This window comes from Ambystoma mexicanum, chromosome 3p (assembly GCF_040938575.1).
Source record: "Ambystoma mexicanum isolate Mex_15411 chromosome 3p, UKY_AmexF1_1, whole genome shotgun sequence".
Classification (NCBI taxonomy): Eukaryota; Metazoa; Chordata; class Amphibia; order Caudata; family Ambystomatidae; genus Ambystoma; species Ambystoma mexicanum.
In genome coordinates, this window is record NC_090925.1 from 864,153,773 (window position 1) to 864,172,366 (window position 18,594).

General features: G+C 44.7%; 1 protein-coding gene across 3 annotated transcripts in view; it reads left to right on the forward strand.

The window, feature by feature from the left end:
• Window positions 1-18,594, forward strand: part of PAGR1 (PAXIP1 associated glutamate rich protein 1) — a 245,088-nt gene that overhangs the window by 165,535 nt on the left and 60,959 nt on the right. The window lies entirely within an intron of this gene.

Here is an 18,594-nt window from a genome sequence, read left to right on the forward strand (position 1 = left end):
GATTTATTTACATCTGCATCATCTAAATGGGATGTTGTGATTGTAGTGGAAGCTCCGTCGTCTCCCTGAAACACAGCACTTGCATTAGTATGGTTTCCAATATTGGAAACATAACGCACACTTGGGGTCGACGGCACAGGTACATATAAAGAGATAACCACAAATGATGCATTGTCTAAAAGAATCAAGGAAAATCTAAATATGATCACATTACATCGACTTATTTCTCCGATTTATTTATATCTGCATCATCTAAATGGGATGTTGTGATTGTAGTGGAAGCTCTGTCGTCTCCCTGAAACACAGCACGTGCGTTAATAGGGAAGAAAGTATAGCAAATGGAATCACGTTATATGATCACGCATGATGGCGCTGTCAGTATCCATACCTCGTGCTGCTGAAGAATATCTATGGATGTTGCAAATGTAGTGCGCACTTCCGAAAGCTGTTGCGCCGATTCGTATACGCATGGTCCCGCTTCCACTTCCCCTGAAATTACTTGAATGTCAGGCTCGGCGTCAAGTGCAGGGGTTGACGCTCCATCAACTGCCTGAAACATAGTACTTGCATTAGTGAGGATTACAATAGTGAAAACATAACACACACCTGGGGTCGACAGCACAGGTACATGTCAACGGCTAACCACGAATGAAACATTGTGTAGAACAATCAAACGACAAGAATTCCAGCTCTGATGATGATGCTCGATGGAGCTGTCAGTATCCATACCTCCTGCTGGTGAAGAACATCTAGAAATGTTGTAGATGTGGCAGACGCTTCAGCATCTCCCTGAAAGACAGTACTTGCATTAGTATGGATAACACTAATTATAACTGAAAACAAACACCAGTGGACGACAACTAAGGTGTATATCAATTGGAAAGCACTAACCAAACATTCGGTAAAATAATTACACGATAGAATAAAACTATTACTTGACATGTATAAAACAAGTCTGTAGCGAATTAGCCTATTAAGATTACCTGATACGCGCTAGAAGTGGTTGATAACTGCGACCACGTCAAGGATGTAGAATGTTCTTGCTTCAGATTCAAGGGATAGTCAAGAAGTTGTAAAGGTAAATTAATGATTGATAATGAAATGCCAATATTAAAAAAAGCCATGTAAGGCGACAGAATACTTGAAAAATGCTCAATACAGCACAGTTCCCTGTTCCCATATATATACATTGCGTGTGTGGGTTATGAAATCGAAAAATAATATATTGATGAATGTCATTATTCAAAAAACTATACACTCATATCAATATCGAAATTATTACAAGGGATAGAACACCTACAATATCAATTAATCCATTTGGCTACCTACACACTACCGCAAGGCCTAAAGCAAATCCGGACACTTGACTCACCGTTGGCGGAATGTGGACGAATAGAGTGGGAATAGCGTTTTCGAGCAATTTCCGTGTCGTTTGCCGTTTATTCTTCTTTGTTACCCAAGATTTTGTGTACATGTCCAAGGAAAAGTGCCGGCTGCAGATGCGGGATCGATCACCCTTCTTGTCCTGTAAGACTTGTTGGACTCTACTTTCCACCTCATCCAGTGGATATCCGCAATGTCTGACCCATTCTCTTATTCGATCAACAGTTTTCGGGAATACATGCGTTGTAGTGCCTTCAGATTTCGCATGGGTCTTCGAAGGGCAACCGCTAATCGAACAGGCAGGCATTGTTGATAAATCTGAAAAGTAAATATCGACATTATTATACAATCTTCAAGAATAAACATTTGATACAAAAGTAAATGAATCATACAATGATCAATGCAAGGTTTGTTTTGGTCGCAGGAACTATAGCAGTTCATTATGTGCGTCTTAGTATTTGCATAAGTTGCAGAAATGTATAAATGATGTGACTAAAATCTGAACATGTGACTCGTCCCTTGGATGTTCTGTCTTGCACGAGAAGGAAACATGCTTACAGTATAGACTGGACCCCCGAAGGATGCAATTCGATGACAATAGACACAGATGAAAATAAATAGATCTATTGATAGCATAGCAATGGAAACTCAAGACAACAGCAATGAGACCAATGAACATAGCACTATTGTGTACTCTACTCGCAAATAGATGGAAATTTAAAAATCTGCGAAATATGACTAGGATACATGGCCTTACATTGACCAACAAACATTTGGATTCAGCAAGCAGAGCAGTATGTTGCAGGAGAATAGGTGGGTGGCCACAGGTAGCACACTGATGGGTTTGCTCTAAGCGGTCACAGAAGTTCACAGATAGCACGACGACGAGCAGATTAGCGTAGATCTCTGGTTGCCAAGTAGCATGTTCAGGAGTTGACTTGCAAAGCACAAAGATGTTCTCATGAGACATATCAAGTGGTTTATAAAGTATTAGAAACAGGGGTGTGTTTGTGAATGAATGACTTATGTATGTCGTGGTATTAGGGGGGTGGGCTGCTTCAAGGGGAGGCCTGGCTGGAGACACGGGGTCTGAGGAGGCCATGTGACCGATGGCCCCTTGGCGTGGGATACCTTTTGAACTGTACATGCAGTTTGGCACCTTGGCCTTTCGCGCCCCTGACAGCGCGCATCCCCGGGTGGGAACCGCCTTTGTTAGAGGGGGTGGGATGGATGGGCCTGGGGCGTGCAGATAAGGCACAGGAAGACTGCTGAATGGAGACACACTTATGTGGATTGCAGGGATGCGGCCTGCTTCAAGGGGAGGCCTGGCTGGAGACACAGGGTCTGAGGAGGCCATGTGAGCAATGGCCCCTTTGCATGGGATACCTTTTGAAGTGTACATGCAGTTTGGCACCTTGGCCTTTCGCGCCCCTGACAGCGCGCATCCCCGGATGCGAATCGCCTTTGATAGAGGGGGTGGGATGGATGGGCCTGGGGCGTGCAGATAAGGCACTGGAAGACTGCTAAATGGAGACACACTTATGTGGATTGCAGGGGGGCGGCCTGCTTCAATGGGAGGCCTGGCTGGAGACACGGGTTCTGAGGAGGCCATGTGACCGATGGCCCCTTGGCGTGGGATATCTTTTGAAGTGTACATGCAGTTTGGCACTTTGGCCTTTCGCGCCCCTGACAGCCCCCCATGCCAGCGCTCATCCACTGGCGCGAACCACCTTTGATAGTATATCGTTGCTTATCAATAACAAATGCCACATACCGGAGATTCTTGTGAGCACAGACCCACACTTCAACCGATGTATTATAGTGGTCAAAACCCTAAGGCCTGTATAATCCAATGGTAATTGTTAGTATAGATATATGTGTGACTTTTATAGAGACATAACCTACTGAAAGACTTTGAACAAGTGTTATTTAGTGCATGCATTATCGAGAATATGTTATGTTAGCTTAGATAAATAGTGACCACCCTGCTTCACAGGGACCAGACCTTCACCCATTCGGAGCACAGATGTCTGACGTCCATCCTTGAATGGAGACACAATTGATTCATTTAAAAAATCGAAACAACCGTTGTTAAAATATATGTGGTGTTTTATTTTGTATCTTATTTTCATGACACAAAAATACAAGACTTTAAAGATTATACAGGTCAGGTTGCAGCACAGCGAGAGAAAATCCCCTGTACTGACCGCTGTCACTCAGGAACGTTTCTCAAATGGCACGAACGGCACAGGCGGGTATCACTCTTCGAACGCGGTGTCCAAGCCTCCCGTGGAGCCACCATGTAAAGGAACGATAGGCCACCAGCCTGTACCACCTGTGAAAAGGAATGAAACAAACTGTTTTTAAAGGACCAAGATAAGTTTAATAAACGTTTGTTGTCAATGACAATTCTTGTAACTAATGGCATTCTGCACGGACAAATGCTATCTAGACAATGCACACTATTGAACGACTTACAGGCGTTACAATGATATGTAGATGTAATTTTGGATATAGTAGAAGAACATGAAATAGGAGTGGCATGACAAGAAGAGTATACTTACTCGTTACTCGGATTACGAGGACGAACAGTTGCGCGAAGTTTGTGCATAAGCACCATCATTATTCTCAACACGGCCCGTGTGAGGCAGGCTGCCCTGAAGTCTGGCAGCTCGGTGATGCATTGCGGTCGTGGCTCACCTTCCGAAATGTAGGCCAGGCATCCCGAGTTTTCTCGGCAGCAGCAGTTCTCCTCCTCGGTTGGCATTAGCTCGCACCGATTGCATGTGCACCAGGTGGAGATGCCGTCCATGCGACTAGGCCCAGGCTCTTCATCTGTTGATTCGTCCTGCCAACTGCCGTCCAAATCCCCATCGTTTTCGCGTGCTTCCCTTTCCAGTAGTTCCTCTTCGGTATACTCAGGCTTGTACATGTAGGGCATTATTGTAGCCATTGTGTGGTAAACAAAGTAAAATAATTTACCAAGATGGTACAGGTGTTCACACGGGCTACAAGCGGCGAAGGTAGCTGACCAGAGCACAGAAAGGAGTCACAAAATACTCTTAAGTAACACAGAGAGAGGAATGGAATCGAAAATCTGCTGCTGTGTGTTGTGAAACGGTCTGTTTATACTTATTGAGGAAAGAGGCGTCCTGCCATTTCCATGACGACACGTCATTAGCTGAAGCGCAGCGAATGTTGACACAAGACATGCTTTGGCGTTGGGAAATGGGCGGTACGAGTCTGCTGATGACAGGCTCAGGGGCGGGGGAATTGATTTAGTGCCGTAGAAGCAGATCAGCCAGGGCGATGCGGCAATTGATAGGATTATCACAAAATGGCGGCTCCCTGGTGCCTGTTTTCACGTGCGTGTAATGGACGAAAACTCGGGTAAGGTCCATAGGAAAGTTTTCTAAAATCGAGCCACTTAGGCTTAAAAAAACATGGCCGACCCGTAGGGACAATAACATTTTTTTACTAGACCATGCTTTTAAGTGCCACCTATAAGCCAAAACATTTGCATTGGAGCGCAGCTAGGAGGGAAATGATGTTTAAGGAGGGGGCACATAGTTTGTAGGTCTTGTTTGGTTATTTACTGACCCATTGACTGCCCATGGCCATGCTAACCCCTATGGCCATTCCCACCCACTACCTCCCTGCACAATACATATTCTCCTGTGATCTCTTGGAGTTACCTCTATCAAGTAGTAACATCAAAATGTTGCATTTACGTGTTCTTTGTAAGATGTCTGCTGAGAGTAAATGGCTTCATCATAGATTTATAGGTACTACTGTTGTAATTAAAATGTTTTTAAAAAGTGTGCCTTTGGCCACTCGATTTATAGCTGTAACTTGCGCTAAAGTCCTGTTAAAGACGAGCATTAACAAAGCCAGTTTTTCTTGTGTATAGGTTGTGCTAGGTACTGCTATTATATGCCCAGAAACTAACACAATTTTTCAGCTGTTGCCATCTTATGACCAGGTAATGCTGTTAGGGCAATGCCTTCCCATGCCTACAAAAAAGCCAATATTGTTTGCTTTGTCTGTGCTTTTCAGAAGCATTGTGTTACTGTAAAAGGCCTTGTTTTAGACAATGATGGGTGTGTGTGTCTGTGTGTGTTAGTTACTGAGGCTTGTGGATCTGCTTAGAATCACATGCATAGCCATGCTTAGGCTGACATCAAGTAGTAGTCGCAGAGTATTGCATAACTTGTTTTCGAAGTTCAAACAGGGACGTCGACACGACGTGTTTTTAACACTACCCCTTGTGTGACATGTACTGTACCCATTGTCCTTCACATGCTGAGGTCCCTCAGATTGTTTTTCCACCCTACTACTGATGCAGATTTTCCTGGCTAACACCATTTATTACCTAAAATTATAAATGTAAACTTTTAGTTTGCCTCTGCATTTCATTATCATTTTGACGAACAACTACAGATTCGATGCTCCGGCGGCGGCACCTCGCTTCTCGGCGACTGTTGGCTTCGGCATACACCAGGCCTCTGCCTTTTACAGTAGGGAGAGTGGGTGTGGTCATATACTCTTTTACATAGTGAATGTATTTTCCTTTCCCTCTCCTTTACGTTTCTCGCCATGATGCCTTGTACACCAATATTGCAAAAGGCACTTTTTAAATTTGGCCTGTCTTGCAATCGTAACTAAACTTGGAAGGACGCACACCAAGTGTGCAATCATTACTTCCCCAGAGATCACTCTGAAAAAACACTTTAAAGCTTATAAATTGGTAAAACCAAATACATTAAAAGTTCAGCGTACAATTGCGCAGCCCACAGCATGCAGGCCAAGGCGTCTATTGAGGTCCCAACAGGCGCCAAAGAGTCGGAGGAAGAACAAGGCAGCTACCGCACACAAAGAGATGCTGAAGACGAGCTGGGCTCTTCCGAATCCCAAGTGCAAGTCCCCACCTCCGATAAGCAGGCCAGCGGTGCTGTGATGGAGACCACACTCAGCGACAAGGCCACACACTTGCATCGCACTAAACACACAACCCATAGCCGTACATCAACTAAATTGTCTGATAAACACAGCCACATCATGTCAACAAAAAGCAGTAAATACCTTTGTAGCTCAAAGTGTCCTTTGTCCTCAGGGCCCTAGCCTACGCGTTGGCTGCAAGACGAACATAAAACAAATAACGTTATGGAAGGTAGTTACGTGTACCCCGGCTACAAAAATGATTCCTTTCTTGTACCGAAAACTAGCGCTGAAGCTTAAACCCTCGACGCATGTCTGTCCACAGTACGTCGAAAGTTAAATAAATTCTTTTAAAACATGTTTAAAAACCCATGTTAAAGCCTACTCTTTCCACTTCCTTTGACACCACACTGAAAGACTCACATTATACACCTTCCACATCATCTTTATCAGAGGCTTTACATCAGGGAATGGATCCCACAAATCCTTTTCAATTTCAGAATGTTGCTAGCTAGTGGACTAGGGAGAAATTTGAGCAAACCACAAACTATTGTATGTTTTGAAGATTTTATGGATAGGCACTCTGACCAATTTTCAGATCCACAAACAGGAAGTTCCTCCTGCTAAAACACAGAGGTTACACTCATGACACCCCACCACACCCTGAGACTTCCTCTATTCAATGTGCCATTCCTTATGGACAAGGGAGTTCAGATGATCTATACATCATTAGTGACCATTAACAACAGGGTGACCAATATTTACCAGATGATCAATTTACTATGGATAAATATTATGATGATGATAATGACACAGACATTTACGTCTTAACTTCACCCGAAGACAAAGATCAGCCCATTGCTGATTCTCCCATACATGATCAACTGCAATATAATGACTTATTCATTAAAGCAGCAGACCATTTTATAATTGACACACAAGACGTACTGCAAGACACAGACTTTGTGGACAACATTTTAGGCAATAAAAAATCAATCACTCAATTTATACCATTCCAATCAGTACAAAGACACATTCAGCCCTCTTTACTAACCCCCTCTTTAACTAGGGCAGTAAAACCAAGAATCGGAAAAACTTTTAAACTTGCACCAACAGATCCAGTCTATATTAAATCCTTAGAGGTTAAGACCACAAGGAAAAGAGCAGGTACGCCACTAGCATCTGCAGAGGCACTCCCCTGAAAAAGAAAACAAGAAACTATATACCCTAGGTAGGAAAGTGGCTACGTCCGCAGTGTATCAAACGTGCATTGCGATCAATACCACCTCATTAGCTAGTTATAACTGCCACCTATGTGACACTGTCCTCCAAAAGCTTGATACAGTTCCTGAGCCTTTAAAATCCCAGATACCAAAATCTTTGTATGAGGGTGATATGATGAATCCGATGGCTCATCACTGTTTTCCTGGTTGTGACCTCCTCCAACGTGGCCTGGGGATGACAGACTCCACCTGATCCTGACCCTAGGGGCGGCTGTATGAGGGAGGATCACATGGGAGGAGACGACCTCTGCTCACATACCTTGAATCCATCGGGTGGGACGCGATATCCCGGTTTTCCCTTTCAGGATCCATCCGTCATTTGTAACAATCTAATGGCCCATTATGATATCTTCCCTCTTTCACCTATAGAGAATAGTGGAACACATTGGTCACATCCCGAAGGCCAACTCTCAACTTACCGGGCCTATAAAGCTATGAAAGACACCTTTTCCAGCTCCAAATAATCCTCTTACAAACCTACTTTGCCTTTGAAATCTCTTTCAAACATATTTACAATGGTCTGTCTCTGAAAGGGACTACTGTTCCCACCATCCCCAGAACACTGGTACGAAGAAAAGGGTAATGATGATCACTTCCCCTAGTCAGCAGTCTAGTCCTTTCTTAAACCTTATTGGCTAAAGCTGATATATGAAGAGGAAGAATGACTAAGGAAGTGTGTGAGAGGCCCTTCCTGGTGTACCAGGCTGCAGACTTTGTGTGACAGAAGGGAATGAACTGTGGACTGCTGTTTGGGTCAGAGGAGAGGGGAACCTTTGCACCCCAACTGCCAAAGGTGAGCTGATGAGCCAAGAAGTTCAGTATGGCTCCTCCAGAAAGAAGTGGAACTCCTGGGCCTTAGCAGGGTACTGCAGCCCAAAGTTACCTGCAGGCTTTCTCACAGAAATGGAAGCCAGGGAGAGAGATTCCTGTGCAGGCTGCAGCAGAGGAGGCATTTAAGAAGAAGACGTTGGCTCCTGTTCGAGGGCTCACGAACAGTACGTACCGGAATGTCAGGGCAGAAGAGACTGCCATGGGAGGGATGCCAAAGCAGAGACTGGAGTGCTGTGGAGCCGCTGGGAGCTGTGGGTAAGGTCCAGGGCGCTCAGCGAGAGGAGAGGCTGGCGTTTTCCATTCCGGATCCTGAGGGGAGGGAGACGTGCAAACGCGGAGCCGCAAGGGAGGCCAGAAGAACGTCTAGAGCCTCGAGATTGGAAAGTGGGTGGAAGCAGCAAACCTGACCGGAGACCCCAGAGAAAGTCAGCGAGTCTGCCCAAAGCCAGTGTGGACGGTAAGGAAGGCATGGTATCAACAATAAGACAGACACAAGTGGCCACAGTTCAAGGGTGTCTGTTGAATTTAACAAAGGATTTGAAAAACGTCCATCTAACCCTAAAACTACAGATGGGAGCAAGCTATGACCATCAAATAATAATAATAACGCAGTCCTAGTGGTGTGTTAAAATAAAAGCGTCTACGCTAATAAACCTATTGCCAATCCTTACCTCTAAATACAAATAGTGTGAGAACCAATGTAACTAAAAAGAAACAATTGTTCACAAAATATGTCGGGATGTTCAGGCAGTTGGCTTCCCTTCATCACGTTTTCAGCACGGGGTCAGGTGGGGCACTCGAGCGCTTAGCACAGTCTCTGGCTTTTCCAGCACAAGGAGATACAGTTCAAACATCAGCATCTGGGCGTTTCCGTGCACAAGTCTCTCTGCCTCTCAAAGTATCTTGATTCAAAGGATCTGATGCAACCAACAAACAATAAGTTCCTTTCTCCTTTCAGATTTTGACAAGTACTCAATTTCTCAGGCGATTCACTATTTATCTTGGATCCTCTTCACCTGGCTCAGATCTGCTTTGTACCATTTTTGCAGAATAGGATATTCTTTCTCAGGTGTCTCACAGTTCACCCCGGAACTCCCTCGGCCAGGCTTGCATCCTTTTTAACACAGTTAGCCCCCCTTCGCCGGGTTCAGACCAGTTTCCATTTGAATTGTAATTCTTAACACAAACATGCTTTAACCAAAAGCTTTTAGCTGATCTCCCTCCGCCGGGCTCGGACCAACTTCATATACATCAAATATCTAAGACTTGCGAATGTGCACAGGGTTCCTCTTGACCCATTTGCAGGAACACTTCGATCTCACAATTTCTTTATCACTTTCACAATTGCCACCTTTCAGCTGGATACCTAACAGACATTCGAATGAATACCCACGTGGTACCGGACCACTCTGTCTACGGTATTGTATCTTGGCTTCAAAAGTTAAATTACTCCTCTTCTGTTTAATTTGTGTCGCTTGCAACATGCGCTTCATACACTGTTCTCTTCAGATTTCACTATACAATTTTGCAGCTTGTAACCTTGGCTTTAACACAGATCGGTCTGGTATCAGTCTTCCCCGACTCACCGGCTGTGCTGACTTCATGGGCGCTGCTTTGTTGTAGGAGCCAAGGACAGTACCACAGCAGCAAACAATTCTCCCCACATGTACTATCGACGAGGGAGAGCCCAGGATATCTCCAACACACAATGCAGGATTCTTCAGCTTTGATTCCTGGTTTTATGTTTCCTATTCTCGAAGGCTCATGAAAGTAACAGTCTTTCAATGAAAAGGTCAAGGCCACTTCCCTCCTTTCAATCCTCTTCGGTCTTGCCGTCTTTTGCCTTGTATTAAACTGTAATCTTGGAACTGCTGCTTCCTCATGTGCTTTGCCTCGTTCAGAGTGTATTTTCGTGCTCCACCTTTTATCTGTGTGGGGAAGCGTGATGGAAGTCGGGTGTGTGTAATGATCAGTAATTGCCTGACCCTGCCGACCATTGTATTGGGACATGTCAGGTATACGGCTCGGGTGTTAGTCTGTTTTCTCTCACAGTGAGCTGTCTGTGAGAAAGTGTTCATGTTGGGAAAGGTGGGGGGGTTGACTTCCTAAGTATCCTGACTGGTAGGATGGGGTAAAGGTGTTACAGGGAGGGGGATAGCATGTCTCGTCATTTGGTGTCCCACCTCCACTCCCCGAAGACACCTCACCCAGGTGATCCTGCCGCACTGGTCCACCTCCAGGAACTGGATCCAAAAGCGATGGCCATATCCTGGCCACCTGGATGACAGATCCCCGGGGACTAGCGGGTGAGATACCTTGCGGTTCCTCACAGGACACTGGGGCGTTATGGTGACCGCACAGACAGCAATTTGAACATAGTAACTTTGTGAACACAACGACAGGTTTATTTGAATAGCTGAAGACAGAAACGCAAACCCCAATGAACTGTGAATATCTGAAATGTAAATGTGGGGCCAAACTTAAAAAAGTCCTGGTAAAGCAAGCTACTGTGATGAATCCTGTGGAGTCATCAAAGATTTCCCCCTCCCACCCAAAGAAAAGATCTCCACCTCATTTACCAATTAACATCTCCTTTCTTTGATATGTTTGCTTTAAACAAAAATCCAAAACAATATGACTTTAAAGGGCCTAAAAATTCTATGGACTCCAACAAAGCCTCAAGTACTGAGATGAGAAGGAAGAAGGAGTTAATGTAGATTAAAGGAACCACCAAACTAAATGTGCAGAATAGTTGTTACAATGGAAATCGTCTGTTCGGGACATTTAAAAATGGTGTACACCTACAATTAAGAAGTGAAGGTGAAGAAGAGAGATGCAGAGCGGGCGATACGGGAAAGGGAACCGAAGGCAGAAGCACAGGAGCATACCATGCTAACTTACCGAAGAGGCGCAAAGGCCGAGAGAAGCACTGCAGACACTGCGAGAGGACTGCTGAGAGACCGGCAGCAGCAGCAAAGTTGTTAGGGACGCGGTCGCATCACACACCGGCGGTTCTACCAGCAAGGGAATATGAAGCCGGCGGGAGAATTGAATGAGATCTGCAGAGCGGGGGATGCCTTCCCACAGTGAAAAACCTGCCACCACAACATTGGAAACGCCATCCAGCAGTGGTGAGTCTGCCGAGGGGTGTTGGGGGACCTCTGGGCGTGCTGACAGGCATATGTACAATTAAGAACCTATTTTGAATACCAACCAAGGAAAATAGAAAGACAGAATGTACACAAGTCTCCATATATGAGATGTCAATAATATGGGGAAAGTTGGAACAAGTAGAAACTAAAGCCAATGAAGTATAAACCGTGAAGGACTTAAAATGCGTTATACTCAAAAAGAATGTTGTAAGAGATCCTGGTGAAAGAAGCACATCAGGCAGTGAGCCTTTGGGAGAAAGATACCTGGCAGGAGAGTACATCAGGGGATATGCAAAACCCAGCCAGCAGGGGATTCCTGGCAGGAGAGTACACCAGGTAATCAGGTAAAGTATGTGAAAGAAAAAGACATTGTGAAAAGATACCTGGCAGGAGAATATACCAGAGGCTCTAAAGAAGCCACTGACGGATTCCTGGCAGGGGAGTATGCCAGGAGATTATGCTTAAGATGTTACTGTGTACAAGAGACACTTTTGCCATCCTTGAAAAGGTGTTTAAAAGAGACATTTTTGCCATTCTTCAAAAGTTATTGTTTGTAAAAGACATTTTTTGCCCTTCTTAAAGTGTGGAAGAGACATTTCCGCTACTCTTAAGGAATTATTGTTTGAACAGACACCCTCTGCCATCATTAAGAAAGTGTTGTGTGGAAGAGACATTACTACTCCTTCTCTTAAGGAATTATTGTTTGGAAAGGGCACTTTCGATATAGTCGCTGAAATAGTCCAGGGGGAGGGAACCACCCCCTGGATCTAAGGTTTGTTTTTTTGGGATTTTATACTTGGTTTTTGCAAACACTTTTTTATTGAATCTGAAACTGAGACATTTACCTTACACATTCGGTTGTTCATTTTTAGTCTGATGGTTAGATATTTTTTGGACTGATTGCATAGTTTTGATAACTAGACACATACTGATCTTTAGTTTTATTTTTGTGGCAGGGAAACTATGTTTACGATAGGGACAGAGCGCCCTTAATCCAACCACCTTATTTTAATAAAGATGTGTGATGTTGAAAACATTACAATTTTTTGTCCGGCTCTCATTTTCTGACCCCTCACAGTACCGAGTGAAGTATATAAGGAAGTCCTGGTAAACAAAAAGTCACCAGGTGAATGAAGCACATGAAAAGCCCTGATAAACAAACCAGACACCAGGTGAATTCAATATATATAGGAAATCCTGACAAGCAAGACAGCAAGCAATTGATACAAATATAAAAGTCCTGGCAGGCGTGTACACCAGTCAGTTGGCTTTGCATAAAGGAACCTGACTGGAGAGTAAACCAGGCAGTTGGCATTGCATAAAGGACCTGGCAGGAGTGTAAACCAGGCAATTTGTGGGCCTAAAGAAATACTAAAGGAAAGATTGGCGTTTATTTATTGAACGCTGGAAAGTTTGATGTTTTAGAAAGTCATTGCTGTCCAGACCGCAGAGATAGTTGCATTAAAGAAAAGACTGTTAAAGACTTGGTTGCCTAAACAGGAATCTTGTGAGTCCAAACAAGATGCCAAGGAACTGTTTACACAATTCAGAATCCAGGGGAAGGGCTTCCGCCTTGAGAACAACATTTTTGTTGGAATTATGCTAGTTTCAGTGGTGAACAATTTTCAACCAGTTGAAGATATTTTCCTTAGACGTTTTTCATTTGTTTATAGTGTGAGGGTCAGGATAGGACATTTTGGACACAAGGATATTTTTTCAGTTATTGACTCCTGACACAGACAGATCCTTAGTTTTGATTTGTAGGCAGGTAAACACCTCTTTAGCATAGGATCAGAGGCATTTTTACAACTGCTTTTCATTTAATAAATATCTTCTTGTGAAAACATAACCTTGTGTCCGGCTCTCATTTCTGACCCCTCACAGTAAGTAAGTTGCCAACTGCATCCTTAAGAACAATTTAGATGTAACAGATAATGCTGGTTGAATTATTGTGGAAGGAACGCTTTTAAAATGCCATTCTTGGAAATGCCAATCAGGGTTCAAACTAGAAACTCTGGTGTACTTTTTTGAACATGCCAATTGGACCAAATGTTCTCTTCGGTAAGGTAGTAGACGATGCACTTAAAAGTGCTAAGGAAGAGCATAAGACCCTGAAGACTCTAGGTCGAATATCAAATAAACCCTACATACAACAGAGGGCATTATATCACGCTGCTCCTTTCGCAGGCAGGTGTTCCCACGCTCACCTCAAACAGGATACAGTCCGGGACAGACCTCTCCTTGCTTTACACCTCAAGACCAATCCACCACTTATCAGACCAACTTTCAAAGGGGCTATACGAGAACTCGAGGTAGGGGTAGAGCTGCCACTACTAGAGGCGGCTCCGCCTCTAAGCAATGCCATGCCCATCAAGGTTTCCTCCCATGTCTCCCCAGTAGGAGGCCACATTTCTTAATTTGCCCACAAATGGGAGCGAATCGCATTGGATTAGTGGCCGTTATCTACAGTGGCAAAGTGTTATTCAATCAACATCAAACACCAACATCATCCACCAAGACAAAGGAAAATGTCTCCACAGCACAAGCAAATTCTGCAAGAGGAAATCAATTCTGTCCTTCAAAAAGGCTCAATAGAGCTGGTTCTATCTCACAAGTTAAATAAGGGTATCTATTCAGTTTATTTCCTAGTACCAAAAAACAATAAAAATATTTAACTGTGAGCCCTGTGTTAGACCTGTGTCCAGCCAACACATAAGTAAAACTGCAAACATTTCCTATGACAACACAAACGGGGGTGGGGGGGTTACATGGCAACCTTGGACATGAAAGATGCATACTTTCATATTTCAATGCTACCAACCAGTGCACCGGAATTACCTGTGCTTCCAGCTAGGGAATATTCATTATCAGTTCAAGGTGCTCCCCTTCAGCATTTCATCAGCGCCAAGGTTGTTCACCAAAGTTCTAGCAGTGGTGGCAGCACACTTGTGAAGGCAATCTATCCCAGTGTACCATATCTCGACGACTGGCTCATAACAGGAGAAACACCACAAATCTGTCAAAATAACACCAAGGAAACAATCAATCTATTGTTCCAATTGGCATTATCCAACGAGATAAAGTCAAGTCTCGTCCCCAGTCAAATGCAATGATTTCTGGGAGCATTATTAACAATTCAGGAAGGCTTGTTCTTTCCCTCGAAGGAAAGACTTTAAACCATGCTCTTCCAAATTCCTCATTATGTGACCGGTCGCCAGATAACTGTGCATATGCAAGGCAATGTGCCCGCTGATCGGGATGATGGTTTCATGCATATTTCTAGTCCTGCACGCATGTCTGTGCATGCATCCTGTGCAAGATTGGCTAGCGAAACAATGGTCTCAGACAAGCAGTCAGTAGGACGATCTAGTGCTAGTTTCGCAGCCCGACGTACAGACTTTACTCTGGTGGACCAAAGAAAATATGTTAAAAGGGAAACCCTTTCGCAATCCACCAGTGCAGGACACTCTCACAAGAGATGCCTCAATCTCCCTGGTGGGGAGCACATTTCTGCAATCACTCCTTTGCCGCTGGAACCCTCCCCTCCCTGCTTAAGCACTCCCCTATGCACACCCTTCTAAATATACCCTCTGCTGATCCCTCCTCTCCTGCTAACTATCACCTGATCTCCATCACTCCTTTCATGGGCAAACTCTTGGAAAAGCTGGCCATCTCCCAGCTTAATCTGCATACTGAATCTGTTGGTTGTCTCCACGACCACCCGTCTGGCTTCAGAGCTACCTGAAGCCCAGAAACGGCTTTCCTGAACAACCGTGAAGACTTGCTCTCTAATCTTGATTCTAACCTTCCTTCTGTCCTCATTCTCCTCGATCTAGCCTCTGCTTTTGACATGGTCAGCCATGCCATCCTACTCGATGGCCTCCGTGACAACCTAGGTATCACTGGTCAGTCCCTGGCCTTGTTAACCTCCTTTCTCACTGACCAACCCTCCCAGGTCCAACTGGGGTTTGTCCTCTCTTCTATCTCTCTCTACTTGTGGTGTTACCCAGGGGTCTAACATTTCTCCCTGGCTTTTCAACCACTACCTGGCACCTCTTGCCCACCACATCGCTTAATTCTGCTCTAACTTTCGGTGTTATGCAGATGACACCCAGCTCTCCTTCAGCCACCTCTGCTCCTTCTCTCATACCGTACTGTCTGACCGCAAGTCAGGAATGGTGTGCTGTCAATGATCTCACCTTAATGCCAGTAAGACTGAGATACTCCTCATTGGGACACCTGTTCCCTCCTTTCTTTCTCTCCTCTCTCTACTCTCTTTCCTCTCTTCTAGCCTCTCTTCTTCTCTCTTCTCTCGCCGCCCACCTTGGGCCCTCTTCCTACTCCTTCCTGTGAGGCAAAGAACCTTGGTGTCATCTTCAACTCCACCGTCTCCTTCTCTTCTCACATCTGCGACGTCTTTAAGAAGTCACACTATCAGCTGCACCTCCTCAGAGGTATTCTGCCTTTTCTCACTCTCCTCTCCCAGAAGCTCACTGTCTCTAGATCCGTGGTCCTCTCTAGGCTGGACTATTGCAACAGCCTCTTTCACAATCTGCCTGTCTCCACTCTTCGACCTCTACAACCTATCCAGAACAGGACTGTAAGACTTGTCCTTGACCTCAAGCCTAGGGATAGTATCTCTTGGACTATGAAATCTCTTCGCCGCCTCCCTGTTGCTGCAAGGATCAAGTTCAAGACCGTTTGCATTGCCCACAAGGTTTCTGGGGCCTAGTACCGCACTACCTCCAAATTTCTCATTTTAAACATTGTCCTTCTCGAGCTCTCCGCTCATCCGCCTCCAACTCTCTGAGGGTCAGTCGCAACTCCAAGCAGAGAGTGGGGGGCAGATCTCTTTCCTCGGCTGGATCCTCCCTCTGGAACAGCCTCCCTGCCTCTCTCAAACTTGAGCAGAACCACCTCCGGTTCCGTTAGCAACTCAAGACCTTCCTTTTCGCTTCCGCTTTCTCTCTTCCTCTCCTTTGCTGATGTCCCTGACCACTGAACTCAGACCCAGGCTCCTGTATGTCCAGCTGCCCTTGCACTGCCTTCTGCTTCCCCAGCACTTAAGGGTCTGTATCAGTAATCCTACAGTCCCTTCTCTCTGTGCATTTATGAGCCACCCTGTGGCTGCACTTATTGAGTACCTGCACTTCTCCCCCCGCCCCCGGCACTTATTGAGCTACCTGCACTCCTCCCTTACCCCTTCCCGGCACTTCCCCGCTCCTTCTCCCTTGCACTTGCGCGATCCGAATGACATAAGGCCTAGTAAGATTGTTGTTTTGTCCTCTTTCTGTTTCCTCCTCCTTGTCTTGTCGCGCCTAAAACACTTGTGTACAGGTGCATTATAAATTACATATATCACATCATTGGCTTCATCACACTGCACACGGCATGTGGACACAGTCAACAAGAAAGAATTGCATCAATCTGCTAGAGTTGTCATCAGTCCTCAAAGCTCTGGAAGCGTTTCAACATCACTTAGCAGGGCAAACAGTTCTAGTCCTCACAGATGGTATCACTGCCATGTTTTATCTCAACAAACAGGGAGGAACACACTTGCTAAATCTGTCCAAGTTAGCCCAAAAGATTTGGAATTAAGCGCACAAATGCACCATCTTCCTATTGTCTCAAAACTTTCCAGGGGAACACAATTTGCTAGCAGACTCTTTAAGCAGATACCTGGACCTTCCCGCAGAACACGAGTGGCAAATTCTGAAGGATATTTTAAACCATGTCTTCGCCCAATTGGGTCAACCAGATATAGATTTGTTTGCAATACAAAAAAATGCACAATGCCTAGACTTCACATCCAGGTTTCCCCAATCGGGGTCCAAGGGGAACGCACTATGTAGTTGCTGGTCAGGGATATTTGCTCATTTCTTTTCACCAACACCACTCCTCAATAAAGTCGTCCACAGAATGCACCAGGAACAAGTAACGCTGATATAAAGGGCTCCAATGTGGGCTCTACCACCATGGTTTCCACACCTACTCAAACTATCAGTATGCAAACCAATCAGACATAGGTGCCCACACAACATCCTGTTCCAACAAAAGGGCACAACACTCCATCCATATCCACAAACTCTGAACTTGGCAGCATGGCTCCTGAAGTCCTAGAGTTTACACATTTAAACCTTCCACAAAGGTTTATGGACATCCTAAAAGAGGCACGGAAACCCAATACAAGACACTGCTATTTTAACAAATGCAAACATTTTGTCATACTGTGCAAATCACGTAACATCAATCCAATTGACTGTTCCCCTTCACACATAGTATGTCATCTGCTTTACCGTTGTCTTTAATTCCCTTAAAGTATATTTGGCAGTACTCTCTGCATTCACCACCTCGCAGAGCAAGGTTTCATGGTGGAAAGTCCCTGTAATCAAGGCTTTCATGGCTTTCATGGAAGGGGCATAAACGTTATACCCGCCAATTTCAAATCTACCTCCTGGGTGGGACCTAAATGGTGTGCTCACAAAACTCATTGATCCACCCTTTGAACCATTGCACAAAGCTACTCTTAAACATCTAACGTAAAACACTGCTTTTCTTGTAGCAATCACGTCAATGAGAGTCAGTGAACTACAAGCCCTCTCATTTAAGGACCCATTCATTACTATTCACAAAGACAAAGTGGTTCTCAGAACCCATCATTGATTTTTCACCTAACTTCATCTCCAAGTTCCATGTTAACCAATCCATTGAACCTCCAGCTTTTTTCCAAAAACCAACTAATTCTGCAGAAAAAATCCTCCATACTATAGATGTAAGGAGAGCATTCATGTACTACCTAAACAAAAGTAAAACACTACGGATCAGCTCTTTGTTTCCATAGCTCCTGGTAGAGAGCTCCTCATCTCTCTTAAGTCAGCCATCCCAAGATGAATAGTCAAATGCATTCAACTTTGCTACTCACTATCTAGCAAATCTCAACCTTTTCGCACCAAGCCCAGTCTACTAGAGGCACAGGGGCTACTCAGCTTTCATTGCAAATGTCCCTT